This window comes from Pristiophorus japonicus, unplaced genomic scaffold, assembly GCF_044704955.1.
Source record: "Pristiophorus japonicus isolate sPriJap1 unplaced genomic scaffold, sPriJap1.hap1 HAP1_SCAFFOLD_312, whole genome shotgun sequence".
In the NCBI taxonomy this organism is placed as follows: domain Eukaryota; kingdom Metazoa; phylum Chordata; class Chondrichthyes; family Pristiophoridae; genus Pristiophorus; species Pristiophorus japonicus.
Window position 1 is genome coordinate 662,444 of NW_027252911.1, and position 19,654 is coordinate 682,097.

At 46.3% G+C, this 19,654-nt stretch overlaps 1 long non-coding RNA gene across 2 annotated transcripts in view; it reads left to right on the plus strand.

The window, feature by feature from the left end:
- LOC139249394 (uncharacterized) overlaps positions 1-15,372 on the plus strand; it is a 35,532-nt gene extending 20,160 nt beyond the window's left edge. Inside the window, exons 3-6 of one of the 2 annotated variants that reach the window (XR_011591166.1) lie at positions 1,277-1,440; positions 2,951-3,031; positions 4,647-4,772; positions 14,961-15,372. This is a non-coding gene — a long non-coding RNA (uncharacterized lncRNA). The remainder of the gene's footprint in view (positions 1-1,276; positions 1,441-2,950; positions 3,032-4,646; positions 4,773-14,960) is intronic. The other variant, XR_011591165.1, reaches the window with a different exon arrangement.
- The last annotated feature ends 4,282 nt before the right edge of the window (positions 15,373-19,654 follow it).

Consider the following 19,654-nt stretch of genomic DNA (forward strand, 5'->3'; position numbering starts at 1 on the left):
TCCCCCCACACACACTACCTGAGCTCTCAGGCTGACTGTTCCCAGCACCTTCTCTCTTTATTCTCTCACATTGCAGCATTCCCGCTGCTGGGCTCAGGGGCTGTGTGGGCGGGGCCCTGACCTCACACACGGTGGGCTGTCCCTCTCTCAGACAGGAATTGAGAGCGAATTGAATGTCCATTGTTGTCTCTCCGGACACAGAGAGAGCCCCAGACAGTGGGAGGGAGAAAGCCCATGTTAATCAATGTCATTAAAGCTGGCCAACGCTCCAGGGAAGTTGCTGAGTGTCTGAGCTGAATATATAGTCTCTCAGCTCTCTCTTTGCCTGAGGTGTCACTGAGAGAAAGCAAAACACGAGGGACAGACAGACAGGTGGAGACGGGGCGGGTGTGTCCTGGATGGGCTTCAGCCAGGAATATAAAGGAATGGGCAGTGATTGTAGATAGCGGAGAAAGCATGCTGGCCTTCATAGCGAGAGGATTTGAGTATAGGAGCAGGACAGTCTTACTGCAGTTGTACAGGGCCTTGGTGAAGCCACACCTGGAATATTGTGTGCAATTTTACTCTCCTAATCTGAGGAAGGACATTCTTGCTATTGAGGGAGTGCAACGAAGGTTCATCAAACTGAGTCCGGGGATGGCAGGATTGAAATATGAGGAAAGACTGGATCGGCTAGGCTTATCCTCACTGGAATTTTGAAGAATGAGAGGCGATCTCATAGAAACATAAACAATTCTGATGGGATTGGACAGGGTAGATTCAGGAAGAATGTTCCCGATGTTGGGGAAGTCCAGAACCAGGGGACATAGTCTAAGGATAAGGGGTAAGCCAGTTAGGACCGAGATGAAGAGAAACATCTTCACTCAGAGAGTGGTGAACCTGTGGAATTCTCTACCACAGAAAGTTGTTGAGGCCAGTTCACTAAATATATTCAAAAGGGAATTAGATGTGGCCTTTAGGGCTCAAGGGATCAAGGGGTATGGAGAGAAGGCAGGGATGGGATACTGATTTTGAATGATCAGCCATGATCTTATTGAATGGCGGTGCAGGCTAGTACGGCTGAATGGCCTGCTCCTGCACCTATTTTCTATGTTTCCAACTTCAATATGTGACCTACTCCTGGAAAATGCACGTCCAGTATATGAGGAGTCTCTAATCGCGGAATATGGAATTATTTTTACTTGAATGTTTTGTTTCGACCAGTAACTACAAGGTAGGTTAACATCGCACTCTATTTCACCCCGATAATATTGTTCTCATTTTCTGTCCTGATTAGATATCCCGGTGAATGTAGGAGTGCTTGAGAAAATTCCAGCTGTGGACCTAACAGGGATTGTAGACTGAGGAACAACACCAGGTGAACGAGCCCAGGATTTTGATAGCACCAAACAGAGAAAACTATCGATTCAAAGAACTTTCATCCATCGATACGGGCGAAAGGTAAGAGAGAGTCCCATGGATTCAGATACAGACTGGTCCTGGGGATGGACAATGGCGAAAGGTCAGAGAGAGTCCCATTGACTCAGATAAACACTGGTCCTGGGGATAGACTGGGGAGAAAGTTCAGAGAGTACCATTGACTCAGATACACACTGGTCCTGGGGATAGAATGGGGAGAAAGGTCAGAATGAGTCCCATTGACTCAGATAAACACTGGTCCTGGGGATAGACTGGGGAGAAAGGTCAGAATGAGTCCCATTGACTCAGATAAACACTGGTCCTGGGGATAGACTGGGGAGAAAGGTCAGAGAGAGTCCCATTGACTCAGATACACACTGGTACTGGGGGACTGGGGAGAAAGGTCAGAGAGAGTCCCATTGTCTCAGATACACACTGGTCCTGGGGATAGACTGGGGAGAAAGATCAGAGAGAGTCCCATTGACTCAGATAAACACTGATCCTGGGGATAGACTGGGGAGTAAGTTCAGAATGAGTCCCATTGACTCAGATAAACACTGGTCCTGGGGATAGACTGGGGAGAAAGGTCAGAGAGTCCCATTGACACCGATACACACTGGTCCTGGGGATAGACTGGGAAGAAAGATCAGAGAGAGTCCCATTGACTCAGATACACTCTGGTCCTGGGGATAGACTGGGGAGAAAGGTCTGAGAGAGTCCCATTGACTCAGATACACACTGGTCCGGGGAGTCTGGGGAGAAAGATCAGAGAGAGTCTCATTGACTCTGATACACATTGGTCCGGGGGATAGACTGGGGAGAAAGGTCAGAGAGAGTCCCATTGACTCAGATACACATTGGTCCTGGGGATAGACTGGGGAGAAAGGTCAGAGAGAGTCCCATTGACTCAGATACACACTGGTCCTGGGGGACTGGGGAGAAAGGTCAGAGAGTCCCATTGACTCAGATACACACTGGTCCTGGGGATAGACTGGGGAGAAAGGTCAGAGAGAGTCCCATTGACTCAGATAAACACTGGTCCTGGGGATAGACTGGGGAGAAAGGTCAGAGAGAGTCCCATTGACTCAGATACACACTGGTCCTGGGAGTCTGGGGAGAAAGATCAGAGAGAGTCTCATTGACTCAGATAAACACTGGTCCTGGGAGTCTGGGGAGAAAGATCAGAGAGAGTCTCATTGACTCTGATACACATTGGTCCGGGGGATAGACTGGGGAGAAAGGTCAGAGAGAGTCCCATTGACTCAGATAAACACTGGTCCTGGGAATAGACTGGGGAGAAAGGTCAGAGAGAGTCCCATTGACTCAGATAAACACTGGTCCTGGGGTTAGACTGGGGAGAAAGGTCAGAGAGAGTCCTATTGTCTCAGATACACACTGGTCCTGGGGATAGACTGGGGAGAAAGGTCAGAGAGAGTCCCATTGACTCAGATAAACACTGGTCCTGGGGATGGACTGGGGAAAAAGGTCAGAGGGAGTCCCAATCCACGTCACTTTATCAATATTTATCTAATTTTCTGTCTCGCATAATTAGATCTCGGGTAAATGATGGAGTCATAGAGAAAGGTCCACAGCTGGATGTGAACAGGGGTTCCAGACTGAGGAACAACAGCAGGTGAACCATCTATTGCTGAAAACCTTATCTCATCCTTTGCTACCTCTAGACTTGAATATTCCATCATTCTCCTGGCCGGCCTCCCTTCTTACAGCCTCCGTAAACTTGCACTCATCCAAAACCCTGTTGCTCATTTCCTAACTCCTCACAAATTAATGCCAGAGAATAACTTCAACACCTGTTTGGAGAAATTCCTTATCCGAGACTGAATCGCTTGCATTTCCACAGTGGGGAGAGGAAAGGATGCTGAGAGTTAACGTGCATGAGCGTGTGTCTGCACACGCACAAGTGGAGAATTGTGATTGTAAAACATCAGCTAATTCTACCAATGATATATTTATGGTGTTTTGAGATTGTAAAACACCTAAAGATAATGAAACAAATCAATGTTATGTATCCCCTGACTGTGAAGGTACACAATTCATTCTACATTATGTTATCAGTGGGACAGTGGGAAATGTCCTCACCCCCTAAAGTGCTCATTCTTTATCATCGCAGGCAGTCCGTTAGAATCGAGGAAAACTTGCTTCTACTCTAACAGTGAGTCCAATACGAGAACCACAATCTCTGTCACAGGTGGGACAGACAGTGGTTGAGGGAAAGGGTGGGTGGCGCTGGTTTGCCGCACGCTCCTTCTGCTACCTGAGCTTGATTTCTGCATGCTCTTAGCAACGAGACTCGAGGTGCTCAACGTCCTCCCGGATGCACTTCCTCCACTGAGGGCGGTCTTTGGCCAGGGACTCCCAGGTGTCGATGGTAATGTTGCATTTCATCAAGGACGCTTTGAGGGTGTCCTTGAAATGTTTCGTCCGTCCACCTTGGGCTTGTTTGCCGTGAAGGAGTTCCGAGCAGAGCACTTGCTTTGGGAGTCTTGTGTCAGGCATGTGAACAATGTGGCTTGCCCAGTGGAGTTCATTAGTCAGGTGCTGACACCATGAGATATGGTCAATATATTCAAATAGAAGCAGCAACCAGTTCACATCTCCCTGAACACACGGACAATATCACTGCCCATCGAGACCAGAGGAATTACACCCAGCTATATGTTGTGTACGTGGATAGATATAATAGTCATAAAATGCCATAAATTAATATCCCAACTCAAAAATATTAAACACACATCTGTGAATAAAAATAATACAATACCACCATTAAATGGCGGAGCAGGCTTGAGGGCCAGATGACCTACTCCTCCTATTTCATATGTTCTTATGCCAGACCAAGTAAAACTGAATGAAGGATCATTTAATTCATCAATTATCACCCGCTCCACATTTCCCTGCTGAATATTCCCTACCTTGGGAATAATGGTTTGGGCCTACACTGTGAGTAAATCTCACCAATGGGTGCTCCCAGTGCGGACTCTCGGCCGACGGGAGCCCGTCTGGAACTGGGTTGTGGAGATCAGTGGGACTCACTGGATATACTGGGCAGCTTTCTGTGTCACACCTGATGTGAAGAGTTCATCGTAACATTCGGGAAATGCTCGATCCCAGAGCTAACCGCTGTTGTACCGGTGGGGGAGGAGGGACAAGGTATCATGTTTACCAAGGCAATGTCATCCTTCCCATTTAAATATTTCCCTCTAACCCTCCCATTAATATATTTATTATAGAGCATCAGAACCTGGGAACGCCTGTCACCACCATGGCTGAAGGTCCAAACATGGGGAGAAGATCCAACATCTTCAACAAGAATGAGAATGGACACAGCTAGGTTCACTTCACCACTCCCAGAGCAGGTACAGCACGGGTTATATATGGAGTAAAACTCCCTCTACACTGTCCCATCAAACACTCCCGGGGCAGGTACAGCACGGGGTTAGATACAGAGTAAAGCTCCCTCTACACTGTCCCATCAAACACTCAGGCAGGTACAGGGGGTTACATACAGAGTAAAGCTCCCTCTACACTGTCCCATCAAACACTCCCAGGGCAGGTACAGGGGGTTAGATACAGAGTAAAGCTCCCTCTACACTGTCCAATCAAACACTCCCAGGGCAGGTACAGGGGGTTAGATACAGAGTAAAGCTCCCTCTACACTGTCCCATCAAACACTCCCAGGGCAGGTACAGCACGGGTTAGGTGCAGAGTAAAGCTCCCTCTACACTGTCCCATCAAACATTCCCAAACACATACAGCAGAGGTTACATGCTGAGTGAAGCTCCCTCTACAATGTCCCATGAAACAATCTCAGGACACCTACCACATGGGTTACAAACATAGTAAGGCTTCCTCTACACTAACCCATCAAATACTTCCAGTACAGGTTCAACATTGTTTAGATACAGAATAAAGCTCCCTCTACATTGTCCCATCAATCACTCCCTGTACAGGTACAACATGGGTTAAATACAGAATAATGCTCCCTCAAAAGTAGTAATCTCAAGATTGCTACCAGTGCCACGTGCCACGTGCTAGTCAGAGTAGGAATCTCAGAAAAGCTCAGATGAATATGTGGCTTGAGGAGTGGTACAAACGGGAGGGATTCAAATTCCTGGGACATTGGAACCGGTTCTGGAGGAGGTGGGACCAGTACAAACTGGACGGTTTGCACCTGGGCAGGGCTGGAACCAATGTCACAGGGGAAGTGTTTGCTCATGCTGTTGGGGAGGAGTTAAATTAATATGGCAGGGGGATGGGAACCTATGCAGGGAGACAGAGAAGTAGAATGGGGGCAGAAGCAAACGATAGATAGAAAGAAGAAAAGTAAAAGTGGAGGGCAAAGAAACCTAAGGCAAAAAGGGCCACATTACAGCAAAATTCTAAAGGGGCAAAGTGTGTTAGAAAGACTGGCCTGAAGGCTCTGTGCCTCAATGCGAGGAGTATTCGGAATAAGGTGGACAAATTAACTGCGCAGAGAGCAATTAACTGGTATGATGTAATTGGCATCACGGAGACATGGCTCCAGGGTGACCAAGGCTGGGAACTCAACATCCAGGGGTATTCAACATTTAGGAAGGGTAGACAGAAAGGAAAAGGAGGCAGGGTGGCATTGTTAGGTAAAGAGGAAATTAAAGCAACAGTAAGAAAGGACATTTGCTTCGATGATGTGGAATCGGTATGGGTGGAGCTACGGAATACGGAAAGGCAGAAAACGCTAGAGGGAATTGTGTACAGACCGCCAAACAATAGTAGTGAGGTTGGGGACAGCTTCAAACAAGAAATTAGGGATGCATGCAATAAAGGTACAGCAGTTATCAGGGGCGACATTAATCTACATATAGATTGGGATAACCAAACTGGTAGCAATGCGGTGGAGGAGGATTTCTTGGAGTGTATTGGGGATAGTTTTCTAGACCATAAGGTTGAGGAACCAACGAGGGAGCTGACCATCCTAGACTGGGTGATATGTAATGAGAAGGGACTAATTAGCAATCTAGTTGTGTGAGGCCCCTTGGGGAAGAGTGACCATAACATGGTAGAATTCTTTATTATGATGGAGAGTGACACACTTAATTCAGAAACTAAGGTCCTGAACTTAAGGAAAGGTAACTTTGATGGTTTGATGTGTGAATTGGCTCGAATAGACTGGCAAATGATGCTTAAAGGTTTGACGGTGGATAGGCAATGAAAAACATTTAAAGATCACATAGAAACATAGAAACATAGAAAATAGGTGCAGGAGTAGGCCATTCGGCCCTTCTAGCCTGCACCGCCATTCAATGAGTTCATGGCTGAACATTCAACTTCAGTACCCCATTCCTGCTTTCTCGCCATACCCCTTGATCCCCCTAGCAGTAAGGACCTCATCTAACTCCTTTTTGAATATATTTAGTGAATTGGCCTCAACAACTTTCTGTGGTAGAGAATTCCACAGGTTCACCACTCTCTGGGTGAAGAAGTTCCTCCGCATCTCGGTCCTAAATGGCTTACCCCTTATCCTTAGACTGTGACCCCTGGTTCTGGACTTCCCCAACATTGGGAACATTCTTCCTGCATCTAACCTGTCTAACCCCGTCAGAATTTTATATGTTTCTATGAGGTCCCCTCTCATTCTTCTGAACTCCAGTGAATACAAGCCCAGTTGATCCAGTCTTTCTTGATAGGTCAGTCCCGCCATCCCGGGAATCAGTCTGGTGAACCTTCGCTGCACTCCCTCAATAGCAAGAATGTCCTTCCTCAGGTTAGGAGACCAAAACTGTACACAATACTCCAGGTGTGGCCTCACCAATGCCCTGTACAACTGTAGCAACACCTCCCTGCCCCTGTACTCAAATCCCCTTGCTATGAAGGCCAACATGCCATTTGCTTTCTTAACCGCCTGCTGCACCTGCATGCCAACCTTCAATGACTGATGTACCATGACACCCAGGTCTCTTTGCACCTCCCCTTTTCCTAATCTGTCACCATTCAGATAATAGTCTGTCTCTCTGTTTTTACCACCAAAGTGGATAACCTCACATTTATCCACATTATACTTCATCTGCCATGCATTTGCCCACTCACCTAACCTATCCAAGTCGCTCTGCAGCCTCACAGCATCCTCCTCGCAGCTCACACTGCCACCCAACTTAGTGTCATCCGCAAATTTGGAGATACTACATTTAATCCGCTCATCTAAATCATTAATGTACAGTGTAAACAGCTGGGGCCCCAGCACAGAACCTTGCGGTACCCCACTAGTCACTGCCTGCCATTCTGAAAAGTACCCATTTACTCCTACTCTTTGCTTCCTGTCTGACAACCAGTTCTCAATCCATGTCAGTACACTACCCCCAATCCCATGTGCTCTAACTTTGCACATCAATCTCTTGTGTGGGACCTTGTCGAACGCCTTCTGAAAGTCCAAATATACCACATCAACTGGTTCTCCCTTATCCACTCTACTGGAAACATCCTCAAAAAATTCCAGAAGATTTGTCAAGCATGATTTCCCTTTCACAAATCCATGCTGACTTGGACCTATCATGTCACCTCTTTCCAAATGCACTGCTATGACATCCTTAATAATTGATTCCATCATTTTACCCACTACCGATGTCAGGCTGACCGGTCTATAATTCCCTGTTTTCTCTCTCCCTCCTTTTTTAAAAAGTGGGGTTACATTGGCTACCCTCCACTCCATAGGAACTGATCCAGAGTCAATGGAATGTTGGAAAATGACTGTCAACGCATCCACTATTTCCAAGGCCACCTCCTTAAGTACTCTGGGATGCAGTCCATCAGGCCCTGGGGATTTATCGGCCTTCAATCCCATCAATTTCCCCAACACAATTTCCCGGATAATAAGGATTTCCCTCAGTTCCTCCTCCTTACTAGACCCCCCGACCCCTTTTATAACCGGCAGGTTGTTCGTGTCCTCCTTCGTGAATACCGAACCAAACTACTTGTTCAATTGGTCCGCCATTTCTTTGTTCCCCGTTATGACTTCCCCTGATTCTGACTGCAGGGGACCTACGTTTGTCTTTACTAACCTTTTTCTCTTTACATATCTATAGAAACTTTTGCAATCCGTCTTAATGTTCCCTGCAAGCTTCTTCTCATACTCCATTTTCCCTGCCCTAATCAAACCCTTTGTCCTCCTCTGCTGAGTTCTAAATTTCTCCCAGTCCCCAGGTTCGCTGCTATTTCTGGCCAATTTGTATGCCACTTCCTTGGCTTTAATACTATCCCTGATTTCCCTTGATAGCCACGGTTGAGCCACCTTCCCTTTTTTATTTCTATGCTAGACAGGAATGTACAATTGTTGTAGTTCATCCATGCGGTCTCTAAATGTCTGCCATTGCCCATCCACAGTCAACCCCTTCAGTATCATTCGCCAATCCATCTCAGCCAATTCACGCCTCATACCTTCAAAGTTAGCCTTCTTTAAGTTCTGGACCATGGTCTCTGAATTAACTGTTTCATTCTCCATCCTAATGCAGAATTCCACCATATTATGGTCACTCTTCCCCAAGGGGCCTCGCACAACGAGATTGCTAATTAATCCTTTCTCATTACATAACACCCAGTCTAAGATGGCCTCCCCCCTAGTTGGTTCCTCGACATATGGGTCTAAAAAACCATCCCTTATGCACTCCAGAAAATCCTCCTCCACCGTATTGCTTCCAGTTTGGTTAGCCCAATCTATGTGCATATTAAAGTCACCCATTATAACTGCTGCACCTTTATTGCACGCACCCCTAATTTCCTGTTTGATGCCCTCCCCAACATCACTACTACTGTTTGGAGGTCTGTACACAACTCCCACTAACGTTTTTTGCCCTTTGGTGTTCTGCAGCTCTACCCATATAGATTCCACATCATCCAAGCTAATGTCCTTCCTAACTATTGCCTTAATCTCCTCCTTAACCAGCAATGCTACCCCACCTCCTTTTCCTTTTATTCTATCCTTCCTGAATGTTGAATACCCCTGGATGTTGAGTTCCCAGCCCTGCTCATCCTGGAGCCACGTCTCCGTAATCCCAATCACATCATATTTGTTAACATCTATTTGCACAGTTAATTCATCCACCTTATTGCGGATACTCCTTGCATTAAGACACAAAGCCTTTAGGCTTGTTTTTTTAACACCCTCTGTCCTTTTAGAATTTTGCTGTACAATGGCCCTTTTTGTTCTTTGCCTTGGGTTTCTCTGCCCTCCACTTTTCCTCATCTCCTTTCTGTCTTTTGTTTTTGCCTCCTTTTTGTTTCCCTCTATCTCCCTGCATTGGTTCCCATCCCCCTGCCATATTAGTTTAACTCCTCCCCAACAGCACTAGCAAACACTCCCCCGAGGACATTGGTTCCGATTCTGCCCAGGTGCAGACCGTCCGGATTGTACTGGTCCCACCTCCCCCAGAACCGGTTCCAATGCCCCAGGAATTTGAATCCCTCCCTGCTGCACCATTGCTCAAGCCACGTATTCATCTGAGCTATCCTGCGATTCCTACCCTGACTAGCACGTGGCACTGGTAGCAATCCCGAGATTACTACTTTTGAGGTCCTACTTTTTAATTTAGCTCCTAGCTCCTTAAATTCATTTCATAGGAACTCATCCCTTTTTTTACCTATGTCATTGGTACCAACGTGCACCACGACAACTGGCTATTCTCCCTCCCTTTTTAGAATGTCCTGCACCCGCTCCGAGAACTTCAGCAATTGTACATCCCTGTCTGGAGTAACAATAAAACTGGGAAGGTGGCTCAACCGTGGCTAACAAAGGAAATTAAGGACAGTGTTAAATTGAAGAAAGCGGCTTTTAAATTGGCCAGAAAAAGCAGCAAATCTGAGGACTGGGAGAAATTTACTATTCAGCAGAGGAGGACAAAGGGTATAATTAAGATGGGGGAAATTGAGTACGAGACGAAGCTTGCCGGCAACATAAAAACTGACTGCAAAAGCTTATATAGATATGTGAAGAGAAAAAGTTTAGTGAAGACAAACGTAGGTCCCTTGCAGTCGGATTCAGGTGAATTTATAATGAGGAACAAAGAAATGGCAAACCAATTGAACAAATAATTCGGTTCTGTCTTCACGAAGGAAGACACAAATAACCTTCTGGAAGTACTAGGGGACAGAGTGCCAGTGAGAACTGAAGGATATCCATATTAGGTTGGACATTGTGTTCAGGAAATTGATAGGATTGAAGTCCGATAAATCCCCGGGGCCTGATAGTCTGCAACCCAGAGTACTTACGGAAGTGGCCCTAGAAATAGTAGATTCATTGGTGATCATTTTCCAACAGTCTATCGACTTTGGATCAGTTCCTATGGACGAGAGGGTAGCGAATGTCACAACACTTTTTAAAAAGGGAGGGAGAGGGAAAGCGGGTAATTATCGACTGGTTAGCCTGACATCAGTAGTGGGGAAATTGTTGGAATCAATTATTAAAGATTAAATAGCAGCACATTTGGAAAGCAGTGACAGGATCGGTCCTAGTCAGCATGGATTTATGAAGGGGAAATCATGCTTGACAAATCTTCTGCAATTCTTTGAGGATGTAACTAGTAGAGTGGATAAGGGAGAACCAGTGGAAGTCATGTATTTGGCCTTTCAAAAGGTTTTTGACAAGGTCCCACACAAGAGATTGGTGTGCAGAATTAAAGCACATGGTATTGGGGGTAATATACTGACATGGATAGAGAACTGGTTGGCAGACAGGAAGCAGAGAGTCGGGATAAACGGCAGGCAGTGACCAGTGGAGTGCCGCAGGGCTAAATGCTGGGATCCCAGCTCTTTACAACATACATCAATGATTTGGATGAAGGAATTGAATGTAATATCTCCAAGTTTGCAGATGACACTAAAGTGGGTGGCAGTGTGAGCGGTGAGGGGGACGCTAAAAGACTGCAGGTTGACTTGGATAGGTTAGGTGAGTGGGCCAATGCATGGCAGATGCAGTATAATGTGGATAAATGTGAGGTTATCCACTTTGGGGGCAAAAACGCGATGACAATATTATTTGAATGGTGGCAGATTAGGAAAAGGGGAGGTGCAACGAGACCTGGGTGTCATGGTTCATCAGTCATTGAAAGTTGGCATGCAGGTTCAGCAGGTGGTGAAGAAGACAAATGGAATGTTGGCCTTCATAGCTAGGGGATTTGAGTATTGGAGCAGTTATACAGGGCCTTGGTGAGGCGTCACCTGGAATATTGTGTTCAGCTTTGGTCTCCTAATCTGAGGAAGGACGTTCTTGCTATTGAGGGAGTGCAGCGAAGATTCACCAGACTGATTCCCGGGATGGCAGGACTGACAAATGAGGAGAGACTGAATCACCTGGGCCTTTATACATAGGAATTTAGAAGAATGAGAGGGGATCTCCTAGAAACATAAAAGATTCTGACAGGACAGGATAGATGCGGGAAGAATGTTCCCAATGTTGGGGAAGTCCAGAACCAGGGGACACAGTCTTAGGATAAGGGGTAGGCCATTTAGGACTGAGATGAGGAGAAACTTCTTCACTCAGTGAGTTGTTAACCTGTGGAATTCCCTGCCGCAGACAGTTGTTGATGCCAGTTCATTGGATATATTCAAGAGGGAGTTAGATATGGCCCTTACGGCTAAGGGGATCAAGGGGTATGGAGAGAAAGGGATACTGAGGGAGTGATCAGCCATGATCTTATTGAATTGTGGTGCAGGCTCGAAGGGGCGACTGGCCTACTCCTGCACCGATTTTCTATGTTTCTATGAATGAGAGGTGATCTTATAGAAACATATAAGATTATGACAGGGCTTGACAAGGTGGATGCAGAGAGGATGTTTCCACTGATGGGGAAGACTATAACTAGATGGCTTGATCTTAGAATAACGGGCCGCCCATTTAGAACTGAGATGACGAGAAATTTCTGCTCTCAAACGGTTGTGAATCTGTGGAATTTGTTGCCTCAGAGAGCTGTGGAAGTTGGGACATTAAGAAACTGTCTATTTCTGTCTTAAATTTATTTAAACGATAAGGGGTTAAGGGGTTATGGGGAGCGGGCAGGGAAGTGGAGCTGAGTCCATGATCGGATCAGCCATGATCTTATTGAACGGAGGAGCAGGTTCAAGAGGCCTTATGGCCTACTCCTGCTCCTATTTCTTCTGTTCTTATTTATTGAATATATACAGGAATGTTTCCTGACTCAAAATGTTAATGACGTAACTTGGGAAAATTATATATTGGATGTGGTGTTTAGTAGTGCGCCTGACCTCGTATCAGGTCTCCGTGTGGGGGAACATCTGGGCAACAGTGATCACATTGTAGGGTCCCAATTGGCCGGGTAAACCAAAGTGACTGAGAACCTGCAACTCGCACCGCATTTCAGAAAGGCAAACTTCTCCAAAATGGCAGAGGACTTGCAACAGGTAAATTGGTCAACCCTACTCGGTGGTGATGTGACCGATGTTGAATACAAATGGAACGTATTTCTGAATTAAAATGTGGAAAACTAACGTAGCCAAAATCTAAAGATGGAAATGTGGTAAGAAAAAGCCAAGGTGGTTGACTGGCTCTGTCCAAAGACAAATAACATGTAAACAGAAATGTCTCTATAAATTAAAGAAATTTAACACTCAAATAAATAGCGTTGAATTCAAAGAAAACGGAAGCTGCTATTCGATCAGCAAAAAGGTTATTTGGAAAAAAGAATTGTAGGCAACTGTGGCAGTCATGGGAAGAGCCTTTTCTATTTATGTAAAGAGTCAGAGAACTATTAAAGACTGTGTTGGGCCACTGAAGGGTGTTCAAGGACAGGTTACAAAGCACTCTCTGAGTATGGCGGAAATATTAATGAGTACTTTGCATCAGTCTTCACCCTTGAAGATCATGCTCAAATATTAGAATTTAATAACACTAGTTTTCCTCAGTAACATTAACATAGATAAGAATATTGCTTTAGAAAAAAATTAAGAACTTAAAAATACATAGAGTAGCCAGCCGAGGGTCCTCCAGGAGATTGGACATGTGCTGTGTGAGGGTTCTCCGGGAGATGGGACATGTGCTGTGTGAGGGTCCTCCGGGAGATGGGACATGTGCTGTGTGAGCCCCTTCGGGAGATGGGACATGTGCTGTGTGAGGGTCCTCCGGGAGATGGGATATGTGTTGTGTGAGGGTCCTCCGGGAGATGGGACATGTGCTGTGTGAGGGTCCTCCGGGAGATGGGACATGTGCTGTGTGAGCCCCTCCGGGAGATGGGACATGTGATGTGTGAGGGTCCTCCGGGAGATGGGACATATGCTGTGTGAGCCTCTCCCGCAGATGGGACATGTGCTATGTGAGACCCTCCGGGAGATGGAACATGTGCTGTGTGAGGGTCCTCCGGGAGATGGGACAAGTGCTGTGTGAGGGTCCTCCGGGAGATGGGACATGTGCTGTGTGAGGGTCCTCCGGGAGATGGGACATGTGCTGTGTGAGCCCCTCCGGGAGATGGGACATGTGATGTGTGAGGGTCCTCCGGGAGATGGGACATGTGCTGTGTGAGCCTCTCCCGGATATGGGACATGTGCTGTGTGAGCCCCTCCGGGAGATGGAACATGTGCTGTGTGAGGGTCCTCCGGGAGATGGGACATGTGCTGTGTGAGCCCCTCCGGGAGATGGGACATGTGCTGTGTGAGGGTCCTCCGGGAGATGGGACATGTGCTGTGTGAGGGTCCTCCGGGAGATGGGACATGTGCTGTGTGAGCCCCTGGCCTGTATGTTTAATAGCTCACTGCACTCTGGAATGGGCCTTACAGATAGGAAGGAGGCTAAAGTAGTCCCCATTTTTAAAACAATGTGACAAGGCAGGCCTGGGTAACTATAGGCCCATCAGTTTAATATCAGTAATAGGTAAGATGCTGGAAAGAATCATAAACGATGCAATATATGAATACTTGTATCGGGAGGGACATATTAGGGAAAGCCAACATGGCTTCATAAAGAGTTCATGTCTCACAACTCTAATTGTATTTTTTGAAGAAGTTACAAAGTTGGTGGGTGAGGGAAGCCCAGTCGACATTGTCTGCTTAGATTTCCAAAAACCTTTTGATAAGGTATCGCACAAGAGGCTTCTCTAAGATCGGAGTCTCTGGTATTAGTCAAATATATTGAACTGGATACAGAACTGGCCGGCAGGATGTCGGTAAAGAGCAGTTATAGATGGATTTGGATCTGTTTGGAGACCAGCCACCAGTGGTGTCCTGCAGGGATCAGTGTTGGGACCATTGCTTTTCCCTATTTTTATTAATGATCTGGATTTTGGGGTTGGGGCACAATTTTGAAATGATACCAAGATCTGTGCGAGTGCTCGCACTGTAGAAGAGGCTCGTCTGATTCAGGCAGATGTTGAAGTGTTGGGACACTGGCCTCATGACTGTGTTGTAGGTATTAGGCACCCTCGGGCAACGGCACCTGTAGGATAAGGTGAGAATTAAATATGTAACATGTAACTTGTACCATAAAATGATTACCAGTGAAGCGTCAAGGGATTTCTGTTAGCTGAAATAGACTGCATTCCTGGAGACTGATACTTGTTGTTTCCCACACACAGGACCAGCATGCAAGCTCTGCAGGTGTCTCTAATCAGCAAGGCCTCAGGACCAAATGTTCTAGTAACAATACGGCTCTGTAGCAGGATGGGGATAAGGAGGCTACCCAATTCCAGCATCCAAGGACAGTAAGATAACAGAAGCCCAGGCCATGTTACAAGACACATGAGTCATCCCTAGCAACACACCCCTTAGCAACACATCTCTTGGCAACACATGAGCCACTTTACGTTTAGAGACTAACGCTATTGGTCTAATGTAAGTGTAGTAAACTGTTGTATGTAACTGTAGTAAACTGTTGTAAAACCTATAAAGATCCATGAAACCCTTTGTTCAGCGGAGAGAAGCCTGGACTCAGTCTTGTGATTTCCTCCCCGCTGGCGTAAATAAAGGCCGCACTGGCGTTGGAACCGACTCTGAGTGTTGAGTGATTCTTCTGATTAAAAACTAACACTAACAACTGGAAAATGATGTATAACTTAGATAAGTTCAGTGTTATGCATGTGGGCAGGGCAAATGCTCAACATTCATACACCCTCCAGGGAAAGGCATTAAAGATGGTGGAGATAGAAAGAGATTTAGACATTCTAGTGAATACACCCTTAAAGGTACACGAGCAATGCAGTGCAGCGACAGTTAGAGCAAATAGGGTGCTGGGGTGTATCCATAGGACAATTCAGTATAAGACGAGGAGTATTGTTTTGTCCGAGTACAAGACCTTAGTCAGGCCACACTTGGAATACTGTGTCCAGTTTTGGTCTCCTCACATGGTGGGTGATATTGAGGTTCTGGAAAGGGTCACGAGACTAATTCCAAGTCTAAAGCATCTTAGTTATCAAGATAGGTTAAAAGAGTTGGGACTCTTTACTTAGAGCAGTGTAGACTTAGGGCGATATGATTGCGGTTTATAAGATAATGAAAGTGAAAGAGAGTGTTCAAGCTGACTGTTTATTTCACTTAAATAGGTTAGGCAGGACCAGGGGACACAAATTTCAGTTGTACAAGGCTAGATCAAGGTTAGACATCAGGAGGTGGTTCTTTTCCCAGTTAACAGTAGACCTCTGGAACAAGCTGCCCTCTCATGTGGTGGATACAGACTCATTGAATTCCTTCAAGTAAAAGCTGGATTTGTTTCTGGCTGCGGCGGAGATTAACACTTACAGAAGGTAGGTACTGCAGGGAGTTTCATGGCCAGAGTGATCTCCTGGACTAGTTTCCATCACTTAGATGGGTTGGAGAGGAATTTCATAGATTTTATTTTCCCAAATTGTCCTAGGTTTTTTTTAAATCTGTACTTTAGCCTCTCCCAGAAGATCACATGGATTCGGGTGGAGTGGAGTGTATACGCTGTGATATATCGCAATTGTGTGGGACAGGCTTGATGGACCAGATGGTCTTTACCTGTCCGTCATTTTACGTATGTATTAAAATGCTTCATCTACACTGTCCCATTTAACACTACCAGAGCAGGTACAGCACGGCTTAGATACAGAATAAATCTCAGGCCCCGAATTAGAGCCCACAGGCCCCGTGGTGACAGGCTCCGGGTGAGCGGTGTCACTGGCCGCCATCTTGCACAGGGCGGGATCAGGATGCATGCGTGGCCATCTTCGTTCAGGATCAGAGAGTGGGCGGGGCTTCAGAGTCTCTGTTCCCAACTGGGTCCCAGTGCCCGGGAGATGGAGCATCCTGGGCAACACATTTTTCTTCTTGATAGAATCAGAGACTGGTTACAAAATGGAAGGAGGCCATTTGCCCGTCGAGCCTATGTTGGCTATCTGCAAGAGCTTCTGCTAATCCCACTCCAGCTACTCTGACCAGACCTCTAATGATTTTGAACACCTCTGTCAAATCTCCTCTCAATCTTCTCTGTTCTGAGAACAACCTCAACTTCTCCAGACTATCCACGTAATTGAAGTCCCTCATCCCTGGATTCATTCTCGTAAATCTTTTCTGCACGCTCTTAAAAGGCCTTCGCATGCTTACTAAAATGTGGTAGCCAGAATTGCTCCAGTTCAGTCAACAAGCTCCCCGCTGGAGTGGAACTATACTACAGAACCAGTGGGAACCTGTTCAACCTTCGTCGTCTCCAGGCCAGGTCCAAGACCACCTCAATCTCTGTCGTTGAGCTACCGTACGCGGATAATACCTGTGTCGGCGCACATATAGAGGCTGAACTTCAAATCATAGTCGACGTATTTACTGACGTTACGAAAGCATAGGCTTTACACTAAACATCCATAAGAGAAAGGTCCTCCACCAGCCTGTCCTCGCCACATAGCGCTCCCCACTTCACCCACCCCCCGTAGTCATCAAAATCCATGGCACGGCCCTGGACAGTGTGAACCATTTCCCATACCTCAGGAACCATTTGTCAGCAAGAGCAGACATTGACGACAAGATTCAACACTGCCTCCAGTGCAGCCTTCGGCCGCTTGAGGAAAAGTGTCTTTGAAGACCACGTCCTCAAATCTACAACCAAGCGCATGGTCTACAGGGCTGTTGTAATACCCACCCTCCTGTATGGCTGAGAGACATGGACTATGTACAGTAGACACCTCAAGTTGCTGGAGAAATACCAATAACGATGTCTCCGCAAGATCATACAAATTACCTGGGAGGACAGACACACAAACGTTAGCGTCATCGACCAGGCCAACATCTGCAGCATTGAAGCACTGACCACATTTGATCAGCTCCGCTGGGCAGGCCACATTGTTCGCATGCCAGACACGAGACTCCCAAAGCAAGCACTCTACTCAGAACTCCTTCACAGCAAACGAGCCAAAGGTGTGGCTGATGAAATGTTACAAGGACACCATCAAAGCCTCCCTGATACACCTGGGAGTCCCTGGCTAAAGACCGCCGTAAGTGGAGGAAGAGCATCCGTGAGGGCGCTGAGCACCTCGAGTCTCATCGCCGAGAGCATGCAGAAATCAACCGTGGCATCAAAAAGGGCGTGCGGCAAACCTGTCCCACCCAGCCCTTCCCTCAACGACTATCTGTCCCACCTGTGACAGGGACTGTGGCTCTCGTATTGGACTGTTCAGCCACCAAAGGACTCATTTTTAGAGTGGAAGCATGTCTTCCTCGATTCGAGGGACTGCCTATGATGATGATGACGACCCAGAACTGCACACAATACTCCAGTTGAGGCCGAACCAGAGTTTTATGCAGGTTCAACATAATATCCACACTTCTGTACTCTATACCTCTATTCATGAAAAATAGGATCCCGTAAGTCTTTGTAACCACTTTCTCAACCAGCACTGCCACCCTCAGTGATTGGTGCACACATACTCCTGGGTCTCTCTGTTCACGCACCCCTTTACAATTGTACCCTTTAGCTTATATTTCCTCTCCTCTTTCTTCCGACAAAGATGTATCACTTTTGAACATTTCTACGTTAAATTTCATCTGCCACATAGACACGCTGGTGTAATGGGTGGGCTGTTCAGCCACCAAAGGACTCATTTTTAGAGTGGAAGCTAGTGGGCCTAAACACATTGGAGTGCAGAAGAATGAGAGGTGATTTTATCGAAACATAAGATAATAAGGGGGTTCGAAGTCTATCACTACCTCCTCACGGTTCACTGTACTTCCAAGTTTTGTGTGAGCTGTAGATTTGGAAATTGTGCCCAGTACACCCAAGTCTAGGTCATTAATATAGATCAAAAAAAGCAGTGGACCCAATACCGACCCCTGGGGAACACCACTTCCTCCAGTCTGAAAAACAACCATTCACCACGACTCTGTTTGTGTCACTTAGCCACTTTCATATCCATGCTGCCACTGTCCCCGTTATTCCATGGGCCTCGATTTTGCTGGTGTTGGTAACACGCCTGGAATCACTAAACACAAAACCCAGTCTGTTAATCACTTTCAGCTACTGGACTTAGCATGGACCCCACAGCATCTCTTCTACCTTCAATATGTGAATAGAGCATCACGCCTGCAAACCTGGTTTAAGTTTATATCCACTCAGCAAATCTATTAAAGAAAAGCCTATAGGCCAATGACACACTGTTAAGGTGCCAGTGTGTTGCTGGTTTGATTGGCATTTTGCCTGTAATAGACTCTGTATTTTGGTCTCCATATTTACAAAAGGATATATCTGCATTGGAGGCTGTTCGGAGATGGTTCACTCGGTTGATTCTGGAGATGAGGGGATTGATTTATGAAAATAGGTTGAGTAGATTGGGCCTAAACACATTGGAGTGCAGAAGAATGAGAGGTGATTTTATCGAAACATAAGATAAAAAGGGGGTTCGACAAGGTGGATGCTGAGAGGATATTTCCACTCATAGGGGAAACTAAAAGAAGGAGACATAGTCTTAGAATAAGGGACCACCCAATTAAAACTGAGATGAGGAATTTCTTCTCTGAGGGTTGTAAATCTGTGGAATTCTCTGCCCAGGTGAGCTGTGGAGGCTGGGTCTTTGAATATATTTCAGGCGGAAACATAGACAGATGTTTGAGCGATTAAGGGAGTACAGGATTATGGGCAGTGGGCAGGGAAGTGGAACTGAGTCCATGATCAGATAAGCCATGATCTTATTGAATGGCGGAGCAGGCCCGAGGGGTCAAATGGCCTACTCCAGCTCCTATTTATTATGTTCTCATTTTCTAATTGAACATTTCTCCCAGTCTAACCTTGTCTGTAATGAAATATGTGTCATTTAATAAGCCTCAAGTC